The sequence below is a fragment of the Zea mays genome, unplaced genomic scaffold (genome assembly GCF_902167145.1).
Source record: "Zea mays cultivar B73 unplaced genomic scaffold, Zm-B73-REFERENCE-NAM-5.0 scaffold_522, whole genome shotgun sequence".
NCBI lineage: Eukaryota > Viridiplantae > Streptophyta > Magnoliopsida > Poales > Poaceae > Zea > Zea mays.
This window is the reverse complement of record NW_023367171.1, coordinates 37,775-47,686: the sequence shown is the minus strand read 5'-3', so window position 1 is coordinate 47,686 and position 9,912 is coordinate 37,775. Positions and strand designations below refer to the sequence as shown.

Sequence of the window (9,912 nt, the reverse complement as noted above, 5' to 3'; positions counted from 1 at the left end):
TTCTGCTTGGCGTTGTCCAAGCCGCTCACCTTGTTGTACTCGTCCCTGCACAAAGAGGCTAGCAACACAGTAGTAGCTTGTGCATTTTTATGAATCTGTTCATTAATAAACATAGGGCTATCCGAGCTATCAAATTTCATTCCATTCTCTACAATCTCCCATATGCTTGGATGGAGAGAGAATAAATGACTACGCATTTTGTGACTCCAAAATCCGTAGTCCTCCCCATCAAAGTGTGGAGGTTTGCCAAGAGGAATGGAAAGCAAATGCGAATTCGAACTATGTGGAATACGAGAATAATCAAATGAAAAGTTCGAATTGACCGTCTTCCTGTAGTCGTTGTCGTCGTCCCTTTGGGAAGAAGAGGATTCGTCGCTGTCGTAGTAGACGATCTCCTTGATGCGCCTTGTCTTCTTCTTCTTCCCATCTTTGCGCTTGTGGCTTGAGCCCAAGTCGGTAGACTTGTCATTCTTCGGCTCGTTGAAGATAGACTCCTTCTCGTTGTTGTCGACCACCATCCCCTTTCCCTTAGGATCCATCTCTTCGGGCGATTAGTCCCTCCTTGAAGAGAACGGCTTTGATACCAATTGAGAGCACCTAGAGGGGGGGGGGGTGAATAGGTGATCCTGTGAAACTTGAAAACTTAAGCCACAAAAACTTGGTTAATCGTTAGCACAATAATTGCCAAGTGGCTAGAGAGGAGTCAAAACACAATAACCACAAGAAATCAAACACAGAGATGGCACGGTGGTTATCCCGTGGTTCGGCCAAGTACAAAACTTGCCTACTCCACGTTGTGGCGTCCCAACGGACGAGAGTTGCACTCAACTCCTCTCAAGTGATCCAATGATCAACTTGAATACCACGGTGTTCTTCTTTACTTTGATCTTTTCCCGTTTGCGAGGAATCTCCACAACTTGGAGTCTCTCGCCCTTACAATTGAATTTCACAAAGAAGTACGGAGTAAGGGAGGGAAGCAACACACACAAATCCACAACAAAATGCGCACACACACGGCCAAGAATCGAGCTCAAAAGACTATCTCAAAGTTCTCACTAGAACAGAGCTCGAATCACTGAGAATGACAAAGGAATGCGCAAAGACTGAGTGTGGATGATCAAGAATGCTCTAAGGTTGCTTGGTGTTCTCCTCCATGCGCCTAGGGGTCCCTTTTATAGCCCCAAGGCAGCTAGGAGCCGTTGAGAGCAAATCTGGAAGGCCATTCTTGCCTTCTGTCGTCGGGTGCACCGGACAGTCCGGTGCACACCGGACACTGTCCGGTGCCCGATTTCCTTCCTTAAACAGCGCAGCCGACCGTTGCAGATCTGGGAGCCGTTGGCGCACCGGACATGTCCGGTGCACACCGGACAGTCCGGTGCCCCCTTCCGACCGTTGGCTCGGCCACATGTCCCGCGCAGATCGCGCGGCCGACCGTTGGCCCAGCCGACCGTTGGCTCACCGGACAGTCCGGTGCACACCGGACAGTCCGGTGAATTTTAGCCGTACGCCGTCGGCGAATTCCCGAGAGCGGCTTCTTCGCCCGAGGCATCCTGGCGCACCGGACACTGTCCGGTGCACCACCGGACAATCCGGTGCCCCAGACCGAAACAGCCTTTTGGCTGTACACAGCCAACTCTTCTCTGACTCGTTTTCTCCTGTTTTCTAACACTTAGACAAATACATTAGTACACAAAACGAATGTACTAAAGCTTAGAAACATACCTTTACTCATGATTTGCACTTTGTTCATCCATGGGCATAAACTCACATTTAAGCACTTGTGTTGGCACTCAATCACCAAAATACTTAGAAATGGCCCAAGGGCACATTTCCCTTTCAAGTACCCACTCCCTCGGATCGACGACCTCTTCGACCAGCTGCAAGGAGCCAAATATTTCTCCAAGATAGACCTCAGGTCAGGATATCACCAACTGAGAATCAAGGAAGCAGACATTCAGAAGACTGCATTCGTCACCCCGGTACGAACAATATGAATTCACAGTGATGCCATTTGGGCTAACAAACACACCCGCCTTTTTCATGAACCTCATGAATAAGGTATTTATGGAAGAATTGGACAAGTTTTTCGTAGTCTTCATAGACGACATCCTTATTTATTCCAAGAATCGTAAGGACCATGAGTGTCACCCTCCGAATCGTTCTCGGAAGACTCAGGGCACATCAACTTTATGCTAAGCTCAGCAAGTGTGAGTTCTGGTTAGAAAAGATAGCTTTCCTGGGGCATATCTTGACTGCAGAAGGGATAGAAGTAGACCCATCCAAGGTAGAAGCCGTTTCAAAATGGAAGCAGCCATCCAACGTCAGTGAAGTACGAAGCTTTCTGGGAATGGCAGGGTACTACAGCCGCTTTATCAAGGGGTTCTCCAGCATAGCAAAACCTATGACCGAACTTCTCAAAAAGGACAATAAGATTGTGTGGACTCCCAAATGTGAGGAAAGTTTCCAGATCATCAAGGAAAAGCTTACAACTGCGCCAGTTTTGACACTGCCAGATATACACCAGGATTTCGTCATCTTCTGTGATGCTTCAAGGCAAGGCTTAGGGTGTGTCTTGATGCAAAATGAGAAAGTTATTGCCTATGCATCCCGCCTACTCAAGCCACACGAGCAGAACTACCCTACCCACGACTTGGAATTGGCAGCCATCGTGCACGCCCTAAAGATATGGAGGCATTATCTGATCGGGAACAAATGCCACATCTTGACTGATCACAAGAGTCTGAAGTACATCTTCACGCAACCGGACCTCAACCTCCATCAAAGAAGATGGCTTGAATTGATCAAGGATTATGACCTCGAAATCCACTACCACCCTGGGAAGGCCAACGTGGTAACAGACGCCCTCAACCGAAAACCTTTCGGGATTAAAGGGACCAACTTTTTAGAAGATTGGAAGAAAGAATCAGCTCAGCTAAATGCATGTCTGGGAGACAACGGTAGCCTGGAAGTCAAGCCCAATCTAGAAGATCTCATATGCAAGGCTCAACACCTGGACGCAGAGACAACCAGACTTATGGAAAGAGCTCGCAAGGAGCAACTTCCGGACCTTAGGATAGATGAGCAAGGAGTCCTCTGGTTCAAGAACCGCCTGTGTGTACCAGTGGGAGAGGCACGGGAAGCCCTGCTCAATGAAGCCCACAACTCAGCTTACTCCATCCACCCAGGGACCACCAAGATGTACCTAGACCTCAAAACCAGATACTGGTGGAAAGGGATGAAGAAGGAAATAGCACAGTATGTGGCCCGGTGTGACACCTGTCAGCGAACAAAGGCCGAACATCAGAAGCCTGCAGGCCTACTTCAACCCCTCCCAGTACCCGAATGGAAGTGGGAAGAAATAGGCATGGATTTCGTGACCGGACTGCCCCGAACACAGAAAAGAAATGATTCCATATGGGTAATAATCGATCGTCTCACCAAGGTGGCCCACTTCGTTCCAGTAAAGACCACTTTTGGAGGAGCCGCCCTTGCCCGAATATACCTTAAAGAGATAGTCAGGCTCCATGGCATTCCGCGGAAGATAGTATCAGATAGAGGAACACAGTTCACTTCAAAATTTTGGAAGGGCCTCCAGCAAGCCATGGGCACCAAGCTAGATTTCAGCACCGCTTACCACCCCCAGTCAGATGGTCAAATAGAAAGAGTCAACAAGATCCTCGAAGATTTGCTAAGAGCCTGTGTGCTAACATTCGACAGGGATTGGGAGTCCAGTTTGCCGTACGCTGAATTCTCGTACAACAACAGCCATCAGGCCAACATCAAAATGTCACCGTTCGAAGCACTGTACAGAAGAAAATGCCAAACTCTCCTAATGTGGTCCAATGTAGGGGAAAGAACACTAGAAGGACCCGACTTTGTTAAAGAAGCCGAAGAGAAAGTTGCCTTGATCCGCAGGAGGTTACTTGAAGCTCAGAGTCGACAGAAGAGTTACACAGACAATAGACGAAGGGAACTCAGATTTGAGAAAGGAGATTTTGTTTATCTCAAGGTCTCCCCGATGCGTGGGGTCAAAAGGTTCCAAATGAAAGGAAAGCTAGCACCACGTTTCGTTGGTCCCTACCCCGTCATTGTCCGAATAGGACCCGCAGCATACCGTCTTGAGCTACCAGAATCCATGTCAGATATTCACAACGTGTTCCATGTGTCTCAACTCTGCAAATGCTTAAAGGTACCAGAAAACCACATCGAGGCAGATGCAATTCAGATTCAAAAGGATCTCCGGTACCGGGAAAAGCTAGTGAAGATTCTCGATTCAGCAGTCAGAAGGACCCGCAACTCAGAAGTGAAACTCTGTAAGGTTCAGTGGAGCAGAGATGGAGAAGAGGAAGCCACCTGGGAAAGTGAGGACTCTCTGAGGAAGGAATACCCTTACCTTTTCTCAAGCCCCGTCTGAATCTCGAGGGCTAGATTCCTTTAAGTGGGGGTAGGTTTGTAACATCCCAAAATCCTAACCTAGGTTTGAAACCCTAAACTACTCCTCTCCCCTTTTTCATCCTCTAATTCCAAGAACTCCCTTAGATTTTCTTTCATCATATGCATACACTTTGTTTGATCACAAGCACCTCACTTAGATTTTATTTTTCAGCACCTAAGATTATCTATTAAAATTAATTGTTCAAAAGAAAAAGATATAAAAATGGATAAAGGAATTAGAAAATAAAAAGAAAAAGAGAAACCCTCTCCCCTAGCTGGGCTGAATCCAGCCCATGCCGCGGCCGCGTCCCCCCCCTCGCGCCCGCGACTCCCTCCCCTCGGCCCATTTCCGGCCTGCTCCCGTGTGCGCGCCAGCCCGCCCTGCGCTCTCTTTCTCTCCCTCGCTGACGAACCGACCCCACCCGCCAGCCGCCCTCTCTCTCGCACGCTCACTCCCACTGGCAGACCGGCCCCAGCTGTCAGCCAGTTCGTCGTCCTTCTTCCCCCTCCCCACGTACGGCCCATCACGGTCACCTCCGGCCATCACCTCCGTCCCCTCCTCCGTCTTCTCGCCGCATAGGGAAGTTGGGCACCGCCCCGTCCTCACCGCAGCGGCCGCGTCCTTGCACGGCACCGCCACCGTGCGGTCTCGTCATCGCCGTTGTGCGGCATTAACTCCGGTACGGTGCACCTCACCGGCACCATGGAGCTCCACCGCTCCCCTTCCCTCGGGCGCCTATAAAAGGGCCGCCCCGAGCTCCTCCTTCCCCGCACCGGCCTCAGCCACCCCTCTCCTCCCTCGTCCGAGCTCAATTCGTGGAAGAACCATCGTCGTCTTCCTCCCCGGTGAGCCCTTCCCTCTCTTCTCCCTGCCCCTCTGTTGGTCCATCAAGCGATTGCTTAAGCCTCCTAGCTTCGCCACACCGCCACGAACGCAGTACACCACTCACCCACCCCGATTCCTCGCCCAAAGCTCACCGACGGCAACCCCGCCACGCAGCTCCGCCACCTCCCCGCGGACAACCCCCCTCCCTGCCCCCTCTAGCCAAATTGAGCCCACCCCCAGGTCCGCCAGACCCTCACCAAGCTAGGGCAACCGCCCGTTGCCCGAGAACCGGGCCACCGGCGGTAAACCGCCGTCGAGCCCACCACCGGCCGGTTTTCCTCCCCTCAAACGGTCGGTTCGCCCCACGCCGTCGACCGTTGGCGTCGTCTTCCCCTCCCGCTCTCTCTATCGCGTGGGCCCCGCGGCGACGACGTTTTCCCCTGCGCCCGCGTCGTCTCCCCGCCTTGGGCCACTGATAGGCCAGCGCCCTCGCGCGCCCCTGCGCCGGTTGGACCAGATTCCCCCTCCCCGGCCCACCAGCGCCAAACTCCTTTTCCTTTTTTTCAGCCCTTTTTCCTCTAATTAGTTTTTCTCAATATTTTATGTACCAAAAATCATCAAAACACTTTCTAGAGTCACATGTAATAATAATGACACACTATGATGGTGAAACCACTGATTGATGTATTTTTTTATTGACTGTTTTCACTAGAAGAAGCGGGGACCGAGGGCCCGGAACCCGTAGCCCCGGAAGAAGGGCCGGAGCCCGATCTCCCGGAAGTAGATCTTTTGTGCCAGGAAAGCTTCGACGAAGGCAAGTCCATCCTTCCCTTGATGCATAAATTACCTATTCTCTCTACCACTGCATAGGCCGGGAATTCAGGGGGAATATTGCATTGTGAGTGAGAGATGGCCCGCATTAACATATACATTCTGGATACGAAATATGGATTGAGAAGAAGGGAAATGTGTTTCTTCAAATAAAATCTCTTTTTGAAAAGTTATGCGATGAAGGGTACTCACCCTCATCACCTTGGGAGTGGGATGATCAGGGACTCCCTGGTTTAGGGGAGGGCCTAAGGTGTTGGCTCAGCTGGTTTAGGCATGAGCAGAAGGATTGTCCCCTCATATAAGGACCGGCTTGTCATTTTCACTACCTGTACTCCTTTGTCGTACAACCACTTGAGACTGTGTGGGCAGTCACTCAATCCGAACTCGTGCGGTCCAACCCCAGGGTTAAGAAGGCTGGGGAGCACCGGGAGGATAAGGAGGGGGAAAGTTTTGTCCGGTTTGGACATGGTGGTGGCCTGACTCCTTCCGGATAACCGTTAAGGTTAGGACGTACGAGGAAGGAAAGAGATCCGGCATTCGGGTCTCGCGACGGTGAGATCGCAAAAACCGGGCTAGTGGGTAAAGTGTACCCCTCTGCGCAGAGTCGAAAACCTATTCGAATAGTCCGTGTCCACTGGTATGGACGGGTCTGGTATGGCATGGCAATTAGAGATTTTTCTATGAGTTTCATGAAAAGGGAAATGTGTGATTAAATGGGTGTTAAGAAAGAAACTAAGGCCACGGGAGCGGGAAGCTCAGTGGTGGTTGAGTTTTGGTTACTTTTAAGACTATGGGAAAAACCTTACAGCAAGTGCCTTTCTCTAAGAAAATGATGAGTGACTTCAACTACACCAAATAAAAACATGTATATTATAGGTCTCTTCCTCTCTACGGGAGCGGGGTGGGCTTGCGGAATACCTAGTGTATTCACCCAGATTTATTTATGTTTTTCAGCAGCCAAAGACTTCTTTTCTGCTATGCTTGATTGAGAGGGCTGTGTCTGCACCCAGTTCTGCCTGTGGCTTGGGCTAGTATTTCTTTTCCTACTGCACTTCCTATTTTGGCTCTCTCGAGCTTGTACCCCAATATTGTAATAACAATTATCTAAACTCTGTACTATTTGAAGTAAGGAATGTGTTTACTAGCCTCCTGGGACTAGTAATTGTGTCACATTTGAGTCCCAAAGGATCGGGACGCTTCAATGTGCCACCACAAGGGTGGAATGAGACGCCCTTAGCTGACTAATTAGGAAAGCTAGTGGAAGACTACCTTACCCGAAAGGGGTAAGGGCAGTAGGGGAGTAGGCATGCAGGGAGGTTCTCGGGTTGATTTTGCTGCGATGGCGGTCAGATGAGGGATTCTTGCAATTGCTCTTCCTAGAAACTATAGCGGGTTTTCAGAAGCTAGTGAAACTTTGTAAAGGCCTCGTAGTGTTACCCTGCCTCGCTTCCTTGGTAGCGGTGTATGGGACTTATGACCCCTTGGTAGATGGGTAACATGACTTGTGGGTACATAGTACAACCTCTGCAGAGTGTAAAACTGGTATACTAGCCGAGCTCACGGTCAAGAGTAGCTCAGGACTCTCGCATGATTAAATTATGGAACTAAATTCAATTTGTCATATGCATTGCATGGGATTATTTATTAATTTTGTTCTATTATTTTTATTATGGTTTGGTATTTACTTATATTTAGTAACTGCTAATAAAAATTTGACCAACTTATTAAAATCAATGCTCAGCTTTAACCCCTATTGTTGATCAGCCTTACACATCACATGAACTCCCACTTTTGGTGAGTTCATGCACATTATTCCCCACAACTTGTTGAACGATGAACATGTGTGAGCTCACCCTTGCTGTCTCACACCCCCCACAGGAGAAGAACAGGTGGTTCAAGAGGAGCCACACAACGAAGAGTTCGACTTGATCTAGGTGGCATCTCCTAGTTGAATTTATGGCGCCAAGGATGGACTTTAGTTTGTTTTATATTTATAATTTATTTTGTAAGACTTCCGCTATGTAATAAGTACTCTGATGATATTATGACATTTATCTCTATACACTCTGTTATTATATGTGTTGTCTTCTTTGGCGCATATATGAGATGCACCCGGCTTTGTCCCTTAAATCGGGTGTGATAGTGTCCCTCTCCTTCTTCTTCTTCCCCTTGCCGTCCTCGCCATCCACCGTAGCCGCGGGGGGCTGGGCTTGGCGTTGAAGCGGGAGGCGGCGGAGGGGTGGCTAGGGTTGGTGGGCGCGTCGGCGACGGCAGGAGGGTTGGTGGAGGCGGAGGAGGGGCAGTCGTGGGACCAGTGGCTGGGGCGGCCACACTTGAAGCGTCCCGTGGGCGGCGACGCGGCCATGGCTGCTTAGGGTTGGGGAATCGGGGATGGATGGATGAATGGATCTTGCTCCTGGTCCTAGGCAAGGGGGGAAAGGAAATCAAGGGTTTTGGTGGGAGTTGGGAGGCGAGATGGCGCCAAATACAGATCGAAAGGACAAAAAGGAAGAAAAAAGAAAAAAGGGGGCATTCCAAGAATTGAACTCGGGACCTCTCGCACCCTAAGCGAGAATCATACCACTAGACCAAATGCCCTTTGGTGAATGTGGTCTTTGATCTATCATAATTGAACAACAAACTGGATATGTACCAAAACAGGCTATATGCTGAGATGACATCGTCCCAAGTCCATGTGACTTGTGAGATGGATGGATGAATCTTCTGGAGCACGTGAATGTGTGCTTTTGGTTTGGCTACGTGATAGTCGCCTAGAGGGGGGGTGAATAGGCGAAACCTGAAATTTACAAACTTAAACACACACTAAAGGCCGGGGTTAGAGTTAGAATTAAATTCAAGTCAAAAGAATATTTCTCTTGCTAAGAGTTGCTCAAAGAATGTGGATGATGTATGGGAGCCAATTGAAGTCAATACTAGCAAGGAAACGTTAGAGGGAAAACAAATCAAACGAGAATCAAGGTGAGTGAACACGATGATTTGTTTTACCGAGGTTCGGTTCCAAAGAACCTAGTCCCCGTTTAGGAGGTCATAAAGACCGGGTCTATTTCAACCCTTTCCCTCTCTCAAACGGTCACTTAGACCGAGTGAGCCTTTTCCTTAATCTCACGGGTCACTTAGACCCTGCAAGGACCACCACACACTTAGGTGTCTCTTGCTTCGATTACAAGTTTCTTAAGAATAAGAAGGGAAAAAGAAAAGGGCCAAACCAAGCGACAAGAGCAACAAAGAACACAAGTGATCCTCTCACAAGCCCTAATGCACTAGAGTTGATTTTGGGGCCTTGAGTGGATGGATTGCTTTGATTGTGTCTTGGAGTGTTGGACTTTTGCTCTTGCAATGAATGAGAATTCATAAATGCTTGGATAGGAGTGGATGAGGTGGTTGGGGGGTATTTATAGCCTCCCAACCACTTCTAGCCATTGGCTAATTTCTGCTGATGATGGGTGCACCGGTGCGCCACCAGACAATCACTGTGCACTGTTCGGTGCGCGCCACGCCAGCGCAACCGTTAGGGTTCGGAGCAGTTGACCGTTGGAGATGTTTGTCTTCTAGCTACACCGGACAGTCTGGTGCCCTCTGACTTCTGTGCTTCTGACTTCTGCGCAGCACTGTTCCGCTCTGACATCTCCATAGTCGACCGTTGGATGAGCAGGGAGCCGTTGCTCTGCTGGCTCAGCAGACAATCCGATGTCACATCGGACAGTCCGGTGAATTATAGCGGAGCGCGCCCTGGAATTACTGAGAGTGGCTGGTTCGGAGTTGTACGGCCCGGGTGCACCGGACAGTCCGGTGCGCCATTT

The 9,912-nt window shown here is 49.6% G+C and overlaps 1 non-coding gene across 1 annotated transcript; it reads right to left on the bottom strand.

Annotated features, from left to right (window-relative positions):
• Positions 1 to 8,617: 8,617 nt before the first annotated feature.
• On the bottom strand, positions 8,618 to 8,689 carry TRNAP-AGG (transfer RNA proline (anticodon AGG)). Its single transcript has one exon. It is a non-coding gene; the product is annotated as a tRNA-Pro (tRNA).
• Positions 8,690 to 9,912: the final 1,223 nt, after the last annotated feature.